Below are 13006 nucleotides of genomic sequence, written 5' to 3'. Positions count from 1 at the left end.
CCAGAGATAGCATCCTCTAAAAAGAAGGCAGTGTTTTTTAAGTCAGAGTAAAATAATAAATGCTGATGCAGAGCTCTTTAAAAAAAGGCCATTTCCTTCACTGGAGATAAAATTTTATCTGTGATGGGATGACAAACAATGCTCTGGAGGACTCCTTCACTCCTAGCCTCATAAAGCTCTACAGCTTTCAAGTTTATCTAGAATATGCACTTGCTCCTCTGTGCTGATAAAACACTTGAAAGAAGCTAAATTCAATTCTCTGGTTAAAATCAAACAGGCACTGAGGTTCTTAGTGTAACTTTAGCTAGGTAAACCTGCTTAGAATACTATCTTCATCACTGAGCTTTGAATCAAGTTATAATTGCATACCACCTTAAAACACTGCCTCATTGAAAAATTAGCTCTAATCAAAAATGACTTAGCTGAGAGTCAATCACCATGCCCTTTTACTATCCATATTAAAATATTAAGGAAAATTATTATGGGGATTGCCACAAATTTTGGTGTTCCTAATGCTGATTTGTCCAGATAGAATTCAAGATTATAAAGCTGACCACTAGAGGGAGGTAATGAATCCTCTGCAGGTAACAAAGGGTAATTTAGGGAAATACCAGGACTAGGCTAGATGAAGCTACAAAAAACCTCACATGGACTATGCCCTCCCAGTAAATGTAGCTGTCAAGTCACTGCCTTTAAGAAAACGATGCTCCTATTTACAATAGGTAAGCTATGGAAACAACCCAAATACCCAAAAATAGATGACTGGATCAAAAAGATGTGGTACATACACACAATGGAATACTACTCAGCAAATCAAAAAGATAAACTCATGCAATTTGCAACATGGATGGGGCTGGAAGGGATCATGCTCAGTGAAATAAGCCAGAAAAAAAAGAAAAATACCGGATGGTCTCACTCATAGCAGGAATTTAGAGAACCTAAATAAGGGACCAGGAAAAATATTAATCATAATAAACTAAAAATCAAAATCAACAAGCAACTATAAACCAGAGACACACTACAGGAGGTGAGGGGGGAGAGAATAGGATCAAAACAAGGGTGGTGGGAATTGTATGGGGACTATAACCAAGATGAAAATGCATACATTGTGCAAAAATGAAAAATGATGTGAAAAGTATATAAAATAAAAAATTTTTAAAAAGAAAACTGCTCTATTACTAATGAAAGCCAGATCAATTCTAACCTTTCCTTTTCTGGCTACAACAATAGCATAGGAGTCCCAGAATTATATGCAAGAACTGACTGCCTTATTTAAAACAGCAAAGAAGGTGAAATCTGTCTTTACTGGATAAATTACAAAGTTCAAATCAACACTTTTCTTACTTCTCATAGCAACATTATGGAGCATTTTTTCCTGAAACAAAAAATAAATGTAAAAGCATGGTTTATTTTGGGAGTGCTTTTCATAATTTAGCAACATCATTACTAACATCTGCCTTTCAAAAGCAGCTCCATATTTTTTGTGTTTACAAAATGAAGGTTCCGACTTCTTCCGTGTGTGCTGATAATGGTGACTTCATTTCAAAGAATGGGAGGCTGACTTTTGGTGGAGAAACCTGTCAGACACTGCCTGCATCAGCTGATTCATGTCAGTACCACCAGTCATCAAGCTGAGAATGGGCGCCCTTGATACCATGTCATGAAAATGGAATTTTACCTTTGTGGTTTTCCTCCTAATAACCTGTAACCCCAGTCCATCCATGAGAAACACATCAAGCAAATCTCCAGTAGGGGGACATTCTACCAAAAAACCTGACCAGCACTCATCAAGAACTGCCAGGGTCATCAGAAGCAAAGCCTGAGAAAATGTTTCAGCCAAAATGAGCCTAAGGAGACATAAGAACTAGATGGAACATGTTTCACAGGTGAGATCTTGGAACAGAAAAAGGACATGAGGTAAAGGAAATGGAATTAAATAAGGGTACAATGATATATTGATGTTGATCTACTACTTATAACAAATAAACAATTCTAATGCAAGACATTAATAAGGGAAATGGGATATGAGTTTTATGGGTACCTTCTGTACTATCTTTATAATTTTCCTGTAAATCAAATAGGTATTCTTAGTTTTTTAAGAAAAAGAAAGTAAAGAAAAATGAAGGAAAATGCAGGCAGTTCAGGCAACCCAACCTAAAAAGCATTAACGATAGTGAAAGATTGCTATGACACTACATGACTAAGCACAAGAACACAAAATGGAAATAGCAGAGAACCTCTACCAAGTGTCATTTATTCTGCTGATGGGGTCTTAAGTAATTACTTGAGACTTGGAGGTTCAGAGGAAGAAAGGATTCTTCCATCCCAGTCAACAAGGGACATAAGCTTTAAAAGCAAGGTTTCATCCTGGTACTTACTGAGAAACCCTCTTCTCTTGGAGGCTCTTTCTCTCATTTTAAGACCAAATAAAACACTAGAGATCCCCTTTCTACACCACTAGGAGATTATTAATTTAAGTATGAGGCAAACTTCCGACACATTCTGAAATCAGCTGTAATGTAGCAGTCAAAACATAGATGCAAAACCCACAGACACAACTCAATCATATTTTTGTTGACTCTCAGTTTTAACTGGCTCTTCTCCCTGAGGTCTTTCCCACTCCATCTGTATGAATCTGCTAGAACTGCTATAACAAAGTGCCATTGACTGTGTTTCTTAAACAACAGAAATTCATTTTTAATTTTCCTGTGCTTCACAACATAGGAAGTACATACACATGATCTGTGTTCCAAAATTTGTTTAAGAAACAAATGTGCATGAAAGAAAAGTGATATGATAATAAGAACATGGTCTAGAAAATGATCAAGTGCCCCAGTGAGTCTGTTAAAAGCAACAGACCCAAAATGAAGTCACTGTACTAAGCCCAGGTCACCAAACCAAGGTTTATCTTCAGTGCAGTTATAAGCCTGCTTGATTGCCTGGTATAACTTCCTTGTTACCACTCCCTCCCAACTATAAATGTCTTTCATTTTGTACAAACTCCTCAGAGCTCCTTTACATCTGCCAGATTAAATGCTGCCCTGTTCAAATCAATCTTTGCTCAAATAAACTCATAAAATTTTTGATATGCCTCAATTTATCTTTTTACAAGTATAAAAGAGGCTTAATAGAGGTCCAAGCAGACAGTTACTATCAGAAGAGGGAACTGGGAAGACTAACTTAAAAGCCTAACACTACAGATCCTCTCTGGGGTGTGTCTGGTCTTCAGCAGAATGTGGGATGGCAAGACAGAACACTGCACACTTATGCAACTCTGCCTAAAAATTCTTATAGGTAGCATTGCGCTCATAAAAGACCTCTGAGTTAGGAATCACAGTCTTACATTCTTGTTGCAGTTCCACTCTGCAGAACTGAAGTTCAGCTCTGCAAACTTCACAAGTCTTACTTCTTTGAGAGTCAGTCTCTGTCATATGAGAGTTAAATACTAATAGCTCAGGTTACACCTTTCTCTGTCCTTGGAGAGTACTCCCTTTGTTCCTGTGTTCTTATTACATTTTGCTGTGATAAGCATTTAGCTAGATGTAGCCTGAAAAGGCATAGAAGTGAGGTGATGGGAGCATGACTGAACACTTACAGTTTTGGGTGAAACTCAAAAGCTACATCTTACTGTTTCTAGAGAGGATAAAGGATAGGTAGTACATTATCACACCTGCTGCCTAAATGTAGACAGTCCTATGCTGTGTGGTCCCCTCGCTCCTTCAGGGTACCTCTGACTAAAGATGACTTGAGATTGGACTTAGTCTCACTAGGTCTTCTCTGCTTTGTAAACGCAGTGCAGCATGTGGTAGAGGAGTTAGTTATCTTGTACGGTTAGAACCCAAACTCCTCCTATGGCTACCAATAACAGTAGCTGGCATACAAATGAATGAGAATTCCTCAACTGAAACAATGGGCAACCCACTCTCCCTTCAGTCATTTTCCCTCAAAAGGCTAAAGTCCTTTGCTTCCTCCCAACACCAGCAGTGGAAGTAGGAGAAAGCAGTATTCTGTAACAATTCAAGCCAAATCTTCCTCAGTTCTTATCATCTTCTCCCTACCTAATTCAATATATGGCCACATGCATTCACAATGAGGTGTCACCTCACACCTGTGAGAATGAATATTATCCAAAGACACAAAACAGCAAGTGTTGGAGAGGATGTGGAGGCAGGACATCTTGTACATTGTTCTTGGGGATATTAAATTAGTGCTGCCATTTTGGAAAACAGTATGGATAGTCCTCAAAATATTAAAAATAGGAATGTCACACAATTCTGTTATTCCACTTCTGTGTATTTACCGCCCCAAACACAAAAACACTAATGCAAAGAAATATATATAAGCCCATGTTTACTGCAGCACTATTTATAATAGCCAAGAACTGGAAGCAATGTTAATGCCCACCAGTTGACAAATGGATAAAGAAGATGTGGTATGTATACCTAGTGGAATACTATTCAGTTATTTTATAAAAATGAAATCCTGCCATTTGCAACAATATGTTTGGACCTAGAAGGAATTATGTCTAGCAAAATAAGGAAGGACAAACACCACAAGGTTTCACTCATATATGGCACCTAGACAAAACCAACAAGGAGATGAATTAAATAAGACAAAAACAAGCCTTGGGACTTTGGGACTATTTAGTGGTTACCAGAAGGGATGGGGGAAGCAGAGTGGGTAAATTGGGGAAAAAAAAGGGGGGGGCAATGGTGCAGTGAAGAATAGAATTGGACTTTCAGTGGTGAATTTAAAGTACTGCATAGATGTTGATTCTCAATGATGAACACCTGAAATTTATATAATATTATAATATGTAATGTTACTTCAATTTTAAAAAATACAAAAATAATGTGTTGCAACGAAATAAAAAAATAAAGGTCCACTATTACTCTTTCAGCATCATGACCGTTATTCCTTCCTATTAAAAAATCTGACCTCAAGATAACTGTAAAATATCCTTCTATGGTTTCAAAAGAAAATCTTTGACTGAGCTCTTGCTATGGGGCTCACAAATTCAAATTTCCTGCAATTGATTATGCTGCTATGCCATTAGTACCTGTGAAACGTTAATCTTAATGTACTTAACTCATAGCTACAGATAAATTTGTCCAAAGTTATGAAACTGTGACAAGCCATAGCCTTATAATCATTTATTTGTCATCTAGAAAAATAAGTTTGAAGATTTCATGGCAGCCTAAGAGAAAGCTATCTTCAAGATAAATGAGGTTTATTATTAACATAAATAACATGACAGCATTAAAGTACAAACGAATGAATCATGAGAAATGGAAAAAGCAGTAAAAACTGAAAAGGCAATTATGACTCACAAATTTTTTTTCCCAATCCTGCACACTCACACAAGTTCCTACCTTCAAATGTATAGTAGACATTTTGTTTCAAATGGCTTCATCTCACTTCAAGCTATTTCTAGAACTAACATAAATTTCCTTCAAAAGTGCTTTCTTTCTTATTCTCTCTCAGTGGAACCTCCAACCTGCTGGGCTTTCAGCCTCCACCTTTTTATCTCCAAATGACCAGGCCTTTCCTGACCCTTAATCATTTGTATCACAAAGTTCAACTCATCTCTCTTTAAGGCAGCTTGCACCACTTTTTCTCCACAAGATGTGCCGCTTGGGCATGTGGATTATTTCAAGATAAGGTCAAGTGAAGATCCCCTCAGACTCAAGAAAAACTTTAACACTCCCTTGACTATCTAGAAGAACAAAATTAAGGTTATTACCCAGAATTAAGGTTACCCCTAGAAATAGCCTTTCTATCAGAGAAACCCACCTATGTGCAGAACAAACACATAATTATGGAGCATCTGGTCCTTTTGTCATGTGAGTGCCCCACTCCTATCTCCTTGGAGTCCCAGGCCCCTATTCCATTCCTTAATTCAGGATAGATATTGTCTTCCCCACCGAAAAGTGTGATCTTCATTCTTCATGTAGATTCCCTGTACATATGTAATTAAACTGATCTTTTTCTCCTGCTAATCTATCTGATGTTGTTTTGATTATTCAATCAACCAAAGAATCTAGAGTAGTAGAGGGAAATTTCCTCTCTGCCATTATACCATTAGCTACTCCCAAAATACTCAAAGTATAAGTCCTGACTCTTCACTTAGATGGAATGCTGTTTCACACCCTGTCCTGTCATTTATACAAATTCTACCTATCTTTCTAGGGCTCGACAAGCATTTGATAGACATCTAGATAGGCTGGAGATGGAGACAGCAACTTGAACCAACAGATATTAAGGAAAGAGGAACCTGGGGCTTCCATCCTAAATCACTTATCAATAGGAAGATGAGTTCAGTTTTAGATAAAATTTGAAATTTGTATTAGAAGAGTAGAATTAGTCTCCTAAGAGTAGGAGATAAATTAGGACTACCTTGAAAATAAAGGTACAGGTTGCAGATAACCTCAGATATCTACATTGTTAGCCAAATAGATAATCAGTTCACCAATGAATCAAGTCACCAAAAGGACTGACAAAGGGCCAAACACTGAGCTTTGGAAAATGGTCAGATGAGGAAAAGGGGAATATGAAATATACAAGCAGAAACCCAGAAAATTCCAAAGTCCTGTTAGAATAAAGACTCTCTAGAAGTGTAATCAAGAGTATCAAGACTATACTGGCAACAACATAACAGCAGCCACACAGGAGAAAAAAAATAAGGACAGAAGGGAGACTTGGAATATTTTTTAAGATAATTGTGTAACAGTATAATCTAAAAATGGGAGATTCCATAGTCCCTGTCCCACCTAGTGAAAGGTGAAGCTGAGCAGTGAGTAGAAACCAAAAAAGACTTGGAAGGGAAGGCTTAAGAGAGAAGACTTGGAGGACGTATTTATTTATTTATTTATTTATTTATTTATTTATTTATTTGTTTATTTTTATTTATTTGTTTATTTGTTTGTTTATTTATACAAGCACTGGGTACAGTCAGGAGCGTGGAAGGGTTAGAGAATTCACCAGAGCCAGAGCGGGGAGCAGAGCAGGCAGAAGGACCGGAGTACACTGCTGAGGGGAGCAGCGGGCAGCAGGAGAGGTCTGCGTGCCATGTGGGACGCTCCTCCGGTGGCCGGGGAGCAGCCGGGGATCAAACCAGCGCTGCAGAGGCTGCGGGCAGCTTCGCAACCCAGCGCTCAACCGCTGCGCCACCGGGGAGGCCAGGCAACCTTTATCTTGACTTGTACTTTCATTTTGCTCTTTTCCTATCAGACTTGCCTGAACGCTTCTGCCCCTATCCTGTGGTTCCCCAACCAGAAGGTGCCTTAGATTTGTGGCAGGCTTTTGGGCTCCAGTGGTCCTGTTTGGTTGGACATTTACCCACAAAGGAATGGGTGACTTTGGGTGTTTCACTAGATAACTATAGCCTGTCTCTTCTCTTCTTTCTATGGACACTAATTCTACTTAAGTCCTTTTCTACTGAAGGTCTTACACCCTAAGAGTATGCTTTGTCTTTATTCAGCAAATGGCAGAACTGACTTAGAGCATGCAAGTTTGGGAGTCTTGGGGTGCCCCTTAGTCTACCTACTAACAGTTGGAAATGCAGTTGCAGAGGACCAACATGAAGGCTTCTGGATAAAGGCAGGGGGGCCTTCATCCTGGAAATCAGGCAGTGAACATCAGAAAAGAGAAATCGAAAGGTAGCTGAAGCACGTGCTAAATAAATTTTTTTAACAAGGAGAATCAGTACTTTTGAGTTTAAGCAAAAGTGACCTTTCAACTTGGCATTCTTTTAATCTATTCTTTAAGTAAGCAAAATTAAAGCCCAAAGAAAAAGAATCGAGTTACTATAAATTTGGGAACTATTCAATATGGTAGGTAGAAAAGGATGTCCCACCGACAAACTCAGGTGTAATTGAACCTGAAAACCATTTTCCTGCCAAACCATACTTTTCCGAATTTTCCAGAGTTAGGTCACCTTATGGTATAAACTCAGGAGCAAATCCTGGTTACAATGTTCTGACTGCCCTGTTTTCCTCACTCCCAAAGAAATTCCATTAGAGTTACAACTGATCTCCAGCAAGATTCTGAGTTTCAGAAGTCAGGTATCTCACCTCACCCATACATTATTATTACCCTCAAGCTATCCATTCTCAGAGCATGGAGAAAACCTGTAAAATTAGAAAAAGCGTAACTAATGTCTCAACTATGCTTGTGATACTGGGGGGCTGAAAGAATGATGTTATTAGGTAATGGAATTTAAAAAATAAAGGAAAGGAAAATGGAACTGAGGTGTTGAATAATATAGGGGAGCAGAAATCTGTGCACCCCCCCATTACCCCCCCTCACCCTCTCCCCCCAAGTGTTTCAGGAAAGGATTTATTTCCTGGGAGGGGATCTGAAGGCTAAGAGGAGGTTGCTTTTATATGTAAATATAAACATCTCTGCAAGGGCCTCTCCCTTGAAGACCTAATCTCTCTTTTCAGAGGAGAAGAAAGAACATAAATCTGCATCTTAGTCTACTGTGCTTTCCCAGAAACCTCCCTGACACTCCCTTTTTGCCTGCCCTTACCTGCTCCCCAAAGTCCCTTGTCTTAGAGAAGGTATTTAAGACAAAGCCACTAGGGTGGGTTACGCAATCACACTGGGTCTCACCCATGTATACATGAGGTATACATATTATTATTCAACTTCCTCTTGGCTTTTTCTCTTATCAATCTGTCTGATGCTTGTTTGACTATTTGCCAGTCTAAAAGAACCCAAGGGATACTGGATAATTTCCTTTTCAACCCAACAGTAACAAAATGGGAGCATTAAATAACTGAAAAACAGCAGAGAAAGCACCCTTTCTCCCAGATCCACTCTTAATTATATGAAGCAGTCATTCATCTGCAGATAAATTGAGATTTAGTGTTTATTATTTTCAGGTGCTGCTGCACTTTAAGATGTCATTGTCAATATATTATGCAGCTATTACTCAGAGAAGGACATTCAAGGTGTAGACAGATATAATAGTGACAAAGCACTGCAAAGCATGGAACAGAAAATAAATTATTTGAAATTCTATCTCTAACTGTCACCTCCTTGTTATGTTTGCCTAAACTTAATTATGTATCCTTTGATATAGGTAAAAGAAAAATAGGAATCCTCCTATTATGTTAGAGCAACTTCATCCATTAATATATTAATATCAAAAGGTATGTATAGTGTTATTATGTTTCCAAATTCTCTATTTAAAAGACCCACTTTCTGTAATTTATAGAAAGACATTTTTCAAAGTAGAATTGTTAGAGGGAAAGGATGTCCTGAGCTAATTCCATGCAGGCTTTGTGGATTCCACCCCCACTCCAGACCAAAGCCATCAAGACATTGGGAAAGACAAATCCCATCACTACCAAAGGGAAGGTGGCTGGGACCTGAGGGTGGAGTTAAGCAGCCAGGTTTGGTATAAAAACCAAACACGTGGGCCTTGGGGGCTCTCTCTCTTGATTGCCTCCTGGCTTCACAGCTCTGGCTTGCGGCCAGCTCTCAGAGTGCCATTTGGGATTCCAGATCGGTGGATCAGGTAGGACGCGTTTAAAACTTTGTCTCCCACTTTTCTCCCTGAGTTGTACATTTCCTCATTTGCCCTTCCCTTGTAAATAAACCTTTTATTAACCTTTCGCGTGTGCCTGCAGTAGAGTATTGATAAGTTCTTTTAAGCGCATGGGTGAGGACCCACAGTCAGTCAACGCGTTTTGTATCGGGGCTGCCCTGTAACAGAATGATTTGCTCTTTGAATGCTAAGTTCCTTTCATTTATTACTGTCTCCCTCTTAAGAATGCGACATTGCAATACTGCTACATCTTTTCTTCCAAATACAAAACTTTCTTGAGGAAGTTTAGAAAAGGCTTGTTGGAGCAGTCATATGAATCAAAGGAAAAGATGCATCATGTAGTAACAGTATATTTTCAATATAAGACTACAAACAACTAAAACTCAATCTTTGACATTAATCTCATTTTCCAAGAAATACTCTGATACAGTGATTTATAAGAAACCTGTAATTGGTCCCTGAAATGACCAAAATATATTTCTCATATGTTTGGTTTGTCTGCAGTTCTTGGCTCTCACCTTCCAAAACCCTTGGAATTTCTTAAGCAATAAGATGAAGAGGAATACCTTACAGCATTTGTTCTCTTTTTCCCAGTTTCTGAAATCTCTTCAGAGCCATAATGGTGAAATGGGTGCCTTGTTATTCATAACTAAGCCCATAACTGGGTTTGTGCTAATGAAGGACTCTGGGAAAATTACCTAAGGATGGGGCAGGTTGGGAAGGGAACTGGGCCAGATTAGAGGACTGGAGCTTTCAGTTTCCTCCCTGATTTCCAGAGAAGGAAAGTAGAGATGGGGGTTGAATTGATCACCAGCTATCAATAATCTAACCAATCATTCTATCTAATGGTGCCTCCAAAAAACCTCAAAACCTCCAGGTTTGAACAACTAATGGGTGGTAAACATGTAGAGATTTCGGGAGAGTGGTTAAATGCCTAAGAAACCCAGACAATCTCCCCACATCTTTTCCCCATACCTTGATCTTTGCATACCTTCTGACAGTTGCTGGCAATAAAGCAGTAAAAGGTGTCTGTGTTCTGTAAGCTGTTCTAGCAAATTAATCAAACCCAAAGAGGGGATAATAGGAAGCTCTGATTATTATAGTCAGTTGATTAGAAATACATTTAGTAACAACTTGGGCTCACAATTGGCATCCAAAGGTGGGGCATGGGGAGATAGTCTAGTGGAACTGCATCCTCAACCTGCCCGGATGTTATTTCAGGGCAGATAGTGACACAGAGAGTTGAATTGTAGGACACCCATCTGGTGTCTAGAACATTTTTCCAACACTATTAGTTTTGGAATTGGGTGCTCAGAACCTTTTTATATACTGTCTTCTATTGCCAAAAAGAAAATCTGAATTATGAGTAATAACTGTAATTAAATTGCTATAAATTAAATTCTCTATATTTCATTTGTTATTTTATAAAATAAAGAAATTATCAAAGGTCATGGTGTTAAGAGAATACAAGACACTTACAAGTTGCATCTGTTCACTCTGTATGGTGAATCAGTGAATAATGGCTATATTCTTTGCTCCTCTACCCCCAAATTTAACAAGAGTTCTTCCAAACATTTATTGAGCACTCATAATATCAAGGATTCAGTTTTCACTGCTCTTTATAGAAGAATACATAATGCAAATAACTAAAAACATAAAATTGACAGTCCATCAGGGTAAGTGTGCAATGTAAATGATAGAGAATTTTTTGGAAATTTGTGTTTATTTAAAGAGCATTTATATTATATATACATATTATATATAATATTATATTTATATTCATCATTCTCCCTTTCTGTTCCTTACAAATATTAATCTTGCTCAATCCTCAATACTGTATGTATAATGGTAGATGCTACGGCTATTACCAACACTCCATTTTAACAAGACAGAAAGAGAGGCACAGAAAGTAAAGTAGCCTATACACTGTCGCACAGCAAACAAGTAACAAAGTCAGGAGATGAACTAGATGACTTGGCTTCACTACCATTATGCCAAATCTGTCCTCCAAAGTAGAAGTGTGGAAGACTGATCAGAGTAGAATTCACAATATGAACTTTCATATACCACGAAGAATGACAAGCAGTGCTCCTATAGAAACAAGAAAAACTGGGGGACAGAATGTATAACAGAGGCATCTCCATAAAAAAGAGAGGTATCATATTCTGCCCCCACTTACATGAAGCTGCCCCAGAATAACTATTGAGAACTAGGGGGCAGAACTAAACAAGCAGTTGAAGCTATATAATACACTTGAAGAGATGGGTTCAAAGAGAGACATGTGGAGGAGATGAGCACTTGCTTCTCAGCTTTGGACTTCCACCAGGGACTTGGTGGGGGGAGGCGGGGGGCATGGAAGTAGATGCATGGAGAAGAGAACTGTAGAGACATATGGAAGAGACATGTGGATAAGAGAGACATGGGGAGGCTGACAATAGCAACCATTATCTTGATTTGCACTTTGATTTTGCTCATTTTGGGACCTGCTTCAGAACCTCTTTTCCATGGTTCCCTGCCAGAAAGTGCCTTAGACTTGCGGCATGCTTTCAGGTCTCAAAAGCCCCACTTCAAACCAACCCTGTTTGGCTGGGCATTTACCCAAGCAGAGATGGTTAACTTTGGGTGTTTTATTGGAAATCAATTATCCTTTCTTCTCTCTCTGTGTACATTAATTCTATTAAAGTTCTTTTACACTAAAGTATGGTTTGTCTTTGTGTGCACAGGTGGCTGGACAGGATGTTTTACTGGTTTGCTCCACCTGACACCATCAAACGGTGGTTCTATTGAGGCACCATCCTCTCACTTCTTCTCTTCTCAATTGAGCAAAATCTTACTGATTGAACTTATAAAGACCAGTGTTTGTAACTGTCAAAATGAATATCTTTAATTTAATTTTAATTTATTATTTTGTAGTGAGGTAACAGTTTATAATACTGCATGTGATTTAAAGTTATAGAATCACACTTTTATACTTATGCTGCAGTGAACATAAGAGCACATACCCCTTCAAATTATTGTATTTGCATTCTTTGGGTAAGATAACTAGGAGTGGAGTTGTTGGATCATAGATAGATACACTTTTAGTATTTTGAGATATCTCCATACTGTTATCCACAGAAATGGCATACAGCCTTCCAAGTCTAAATCAGGAGGAAATAGAAAACTGAAACAAACCAATTACAAGCAAAGAAATTAAAACTGTAATCAAAAGTCTCCAAAAAAAAAAATAAATAAAAACAAATCCCAGAAACAGATGGTATCATTAGTGACTTCTACTGAAACTTCAAAGACAAACTAACACATATCCTTCTCAAACTCTTTCAAAAATTTGAAGAGGGCATTCCTCCAAACACATTTTATGATCCAACATTACTCTGATACCAAAAACAGGTAAGGGTATCACAAAAAAAAAAAAAAAAGGAAAGAAAACTACAAAAAGATACCCCTAATGAA

General features: G+C 38.3%; 1 protein-coding gene across 2 annotated transcripts in view; it reads right to left on the bottom strand.

The window, feature by feature from the left end:
- CA8 (carbonic anhydrase 8) overlaps positions 1–13006 on the bottom strand; it is a gene marked incomplete at its 5' end in the record, with an annotated part of 79550 nt that overhangs the window by 23876 nt on the left and 42668 nt on the right. The window lies entirely within an intron of this gene.

This window comes from Talpa europaea, assembly GCF_964194135.1.
Source record: "Talpa europaea genome assembly, chromosome: 3".
Lineage (NCBI taxonomy): Eukaryota > Metazoa > Chordata > Mammalia > Eulipotyphla > Talpidae > Talpa > Talpa europaea.
This window is presented reverse-complemented; position numbering and strand designations above follow the sequence as displayed.